Source organism: Sprattus sprattus, assembly GCF_963457725.1.
Source record: "Sprattus sprattus genome assembly, chromosome: 13".
In the NCBI taxonomy this organism is placed as follows: domain Eukaryota; kingdom Metazoa; phylum Chordata; class Actinopteri; order Clupeiformes; family Clupeidae; genus Sprattus; species Sprattus sprattus.
In genome coordinates, this window is record NC_137911.1 from 27955629 (window position 1) to 27960146 (window position 4518).

Below are 4518 nucleotides of genomic sequence, written 5' to 3' on the forward strand. Positions count from 1 at the left end.
TCGATGCGGAACGGACTGTAAATGGCTTCGCGTCGCAGTATTTACATAGCACATTACGATGTCGCAGATGTTAATGTGTTCTTTAAAATCTTGCATCAATCTTTACCCACCTGAATGTCTGGAGTTCTCTTGCTTACTAGGGAGGCACGCGGGCAATTTCAAGGTGCGGTCTCAGGCGAAGTTAGCAAGCGTGCTAGCTGACCATACAGTGACAAGCTTGCTTGATTGCGACACAACTAGCTAGTGCCTAGAAGCAAAACAAAAACATATTTTTTCAATCGTGAGATTACAATTTGATTGTTGCCAAAAAATATTTCAAGCTTCGGGGGGATTAAATCATCAGGAAGCATGCTGAAGGGGGGGGTTGCCGACTACGAGACTGCAGATTTGCAGTTGCTTTGCTTGTTGACGCCGCCATGCCGTTTCTGGCTCCCATAAACTAGATTGACCTCTTAACTCTCAAACTACCTACTTGAAACAGCGATGCCGACAGGGGGCACTGTTTTTAAAGAGATTATAGGATTTCAGTTCAAACAACATATGTCCTGTGAATACCTGTCAACATTCATAGATCACAGGATACGATTTTACAGAAACAACTGACGTAATCGTATGGAGTCAGTGTTGCAGTAAAACACAGGGCATTCAACGTCAATTGAAGCCATCTGAATGTGACAACATAGCTGTGTACTGGATTGGAGGGTGTGAGTAAGAATGTGGTAGACATGCGTGTTTATGCATACTAAAACCTGATTCTGACATGCATGCGCCTTGTAATCAAACACGTGCACGTACATTTATTCTCATTTGGTAGACGTTTTTTGGCCTTTTTGACGAACAAAAATCAAGCTTCAGTAAACTGGGAGACCTTGGAGTGACCACTGTAAGTGCAAAATCTTCTCAATATGCCAAATTGGTAAATAGACTGTCAGGTAAAGTAGGACCCTTCGTCGCGGGGGAGGGGGCGTGGTAGTGTATGGCATAGGCTACAGATGACCCCGCGACGATGTTTTGCCACCTTTTTTCACATGCAGATGTCATGTGCTGTTTGTGTTTGTAAACAATGCATCTTGTCACTATGACCTTCTTGCTGTGAGGCGACAGTGCAAGCGCCTGAGCCACCGTGCCACATGACTAGTTGCATTGTTTACAACAGCACATGATATCTGCATTATGTGGCACGTTGGCTCAGGTGCTTGCACTGCCCGCCTTACAGCAAGAAGGTTATGGGGCGCTGTTGGCTCTGGGGGGCAGTGCTCAGGTGGTAGCGCAGTGCTCTCCCGGGCCTTTCTGTGTGGAGTTTGCATGCTCCACTATGAAACCCATCAGAAAAAACATGCAAAAGAACAGAACACTCTTCTGTCCGTCCCTGACCAAGACGGACGGTTCACTTCACTTGGTCCCCGGGCGCTTAAAAAGCTGCCCACTGCTCCTGGGGTCTTGGAGGAAGTACAGTCCGGGATGGGAAAATGCAGAGCAGAAATTTACAGCGACTTTTATTAGCGACATTTATTATTATTAATATTATTATATATATATGAAAATATACTAGGCTACTAGTGGAAGCGGCAGGGTGCTCAGTGTTGACAGATTGGTTATGGCGAAGTATCGTACCAAATGCTCAAAATTATCGTCTTTGGAGGATAATTAGCGTGCATCTGGCAACAGTGAGAGGGCGGTCGACCAATGACAGTTCTCTCTACAGTCAGAGCTCGCGCAAATAGGTGGAACGTTAGGGAGATACCCCCTCCAAAACTTGTAAGGGCGTAAAAACTAGCTTGTGAAAGACCCAGAGAAACACAAATATCCGACAAGGCAAAATCCCGGACAATTTTCCATCCAGGGCTGAGGTGCCCTTGAGCAAGGCACCTAACCCCAATCACTGCTCCCTGGGCACTCACAAGCAGCTCACTGCTCTGGCTTAGTGTGCTTCACTGTGTGTATCACTACCCTGGATGGGTAAAATGCAGAGATCGAATTCAGAGTGTGTGTGTGTCACTATCTCTGCCAGAACATAGTCACTTGGGCTCATTTCCATTTCCTCATTTCCATAATGTATAGTCTGGCGGTCATTATCGACAAATAAATCCAGACTGGAAGAACAGGACCCTGACGCCCAGCTTCTGATAGCATTTGATAACTCGTAACAACATTGGGGGAACCACACACAGAACGGTCTGGACTGTGCCTTGTGTGTAGGTGAGAAGGAGCATAACCTGTATGATTGAGCTCAAGCAGATGGGTGCAGACTCGGTGGTTACTTTGATTCGGCCCAAAGGAGGTCAATGAGCAGCAGAAAAAAAAACACACGTGACACAACATTCTGTGAGGGTTTCTCTGTGCACGCTGAGAAACTTGCTTGAATTGCATTTCAGTGATCAAAGCGGGAAGTATACTAAGTATACTACATCAGGTATGACCTGGTTTTTCTCATTTTGTATTGTGCGAAAGCAGCACAACCGGGTGACAGTTGCAGCATGGCCAGAGAAGGAAAGCTGATCATCAGTCATGACATCCATGTTTTCTCACATCCTTGGTTTGGTTGAGAGATGAAAAGGATATTTCAGTGATGGAGTTCAGTGATTGAGATGTGAGAGGTTTACCTGGTGGTGTTCCTTCTTCCATGAGGATAGACAAGCAGAGACCATGGGGTGGGGTCTTTTGGTGGGAATGACAGGAATAGCTGGATATTGTTTTGTGTAATAGTGATTTGAGAAGCCATAGGAGCCAATGAGATGGTGTATATTGCAGAGAGAAGCCATAGGAGCCAATGAGATGGTGTATATTGCAGAGATAAGCCATAGGAGCCAATGAGATGGTGTATATTGCAGGGAGAAGCCATAGGAGCCAATGAGAGGGTGTATATTGCAGAGAGAAGCCATAGGAGCCAATGAGATGGTGTATATTCCAGAGAGAAGCCATAGGAGCCAATGAGATGGTGTATATTCCAGAGAGAAGCCATAGGAGCCAATGAGATGGTGTATATTGCAGAGAGAAGCCATAGGAGCCAATGAGATGGTGTATATTGCAGAGAGAAGCCATAGGAGCCAATGAGATGGTGTAGATTGCAAAGAGAAGGAGCCCAAGCACTGAGTCTTGATATCATATATAAAGGATATCTATGGTACGGATGGCAGGAAGCGGTGGTACACTGAGGTCAAATGTCGCTGATGGATCCAGCCAGTGAGAACGGAAGACTAATCTGCAGCGCAAGCAGCCTCTTGCTGTTCTTTTTTTCCCTGTTCCTTTTTAAAAATATTTTTTTTAGAGGAGACACAAAGATTTCAAGTTTTAATACCAGCAACTTAATAATCTTAGAAGCACCATCGCGTATTTGCCGTCTTGCTTTGTCTTGTGTTGCACTTGCTTGATGTTCGACTGTGTTAGGTCAGTTGTTGACTAACTAGTTTGTCACAGTGTCAAAGTCAGCACATTTCAAGAGATTCCGTTAGTTTTAGCCGCTAGCATCTCGATAGCGATCAGCAATTGATCCGTTGTGCTGCTTTAAAGCCTGACTGGGTTGGATCAAGGAAGTCACTCGAGGATTTCACGTGTGTATGATTGTTCTGCACATATGCACATTGACCAGCACTCTTGAAATGCAGTCCACAATTCGGGTTTAAGTTTCACGAAAGGTTGTTTATATTTGAACTCAACAGCCAATAAAATTACACCCCTCCCTTCCATGCTCTTGAAGCACCGTGTTGATTGGCTGGGATTGTTGATGGCTCGATCCGAGCCACAATGTTTTTTTCTTATTTACAGAGCCACAACTATGAACGAACACCAGGGTTTGAACGGAAAGCTAGAGGACCAAGTGGAGCAATTTTGTGAATTTGACAAAAAATGTACAAGGATTAGAATCGAGGACTCCACCTTTAACTTTTAGTGAGGTGGCTTGTGGCCCTCATCAGAATAGTGCCTTTATATGCAATAGGTAAGGCACGTTGTGGTTTGAAACAGTAATAGGCAGTGGTGTAGTGGTCCCTGGAGAAGTGGGTATACTTATATATTTTTTTAAGCCTCCCATACAGCACAGAATAAACACCCTGTTTTGAGAAGTGGGTTTACTCAATGCTGACAGAAAAATAAGTGGGTATACTCCGTATACATTACCTGCGTATACCCTGGACTACACCACTGGTAATAGGGCAACAAGGAGTCAGGAAAGGGAACAGGGGGTAGGTGGGAAAGCAAAGCCCACACCCCTGGGAGATAACTTATGGGCCCGCTCTTCATATCTACTTATAGTATGTATCTGTCATCTTACATCACTTAAAACAAACAAGGCTGTAGTGAACACAGACACACACACACACACTCACACACACAGACACACACTCACAGACACACACATACACTCACACATACAGACACACACACACACTCACACACACACACACACACACACACACACACACACACACACACACACACACACACACACATCATGTATGTATCTGTGATCTTACATCACCAAAAACAAACAAGGATGCAGTGAATGTTTTTAGAAAGCAT

At 44.8% G+C, this 4518-nt stretch overlaps 1 protein-coding gene across 1 annotated transcript in view; it reads right to left on the minus strand.

Annotated features, from left to right (window-relative positions):
* Positions 1-420, minus strand: part of lclat1 (lysocardiolipin acyltransferase 1) — a 19635-nt gene extending 19215 nt beyond the window's left edge. The window contains exon 1 of the mRNA XM_080850576.1: positions 111-420. The gene's annotated coding sequence lies outside the window, so the exon portion shown is untranslated. The remainder of the gene's footprint in view (positions 1-110) is intronic.
* Between the last annotated feature and the right edge of the window lie 4098 nt (positions 421-4518).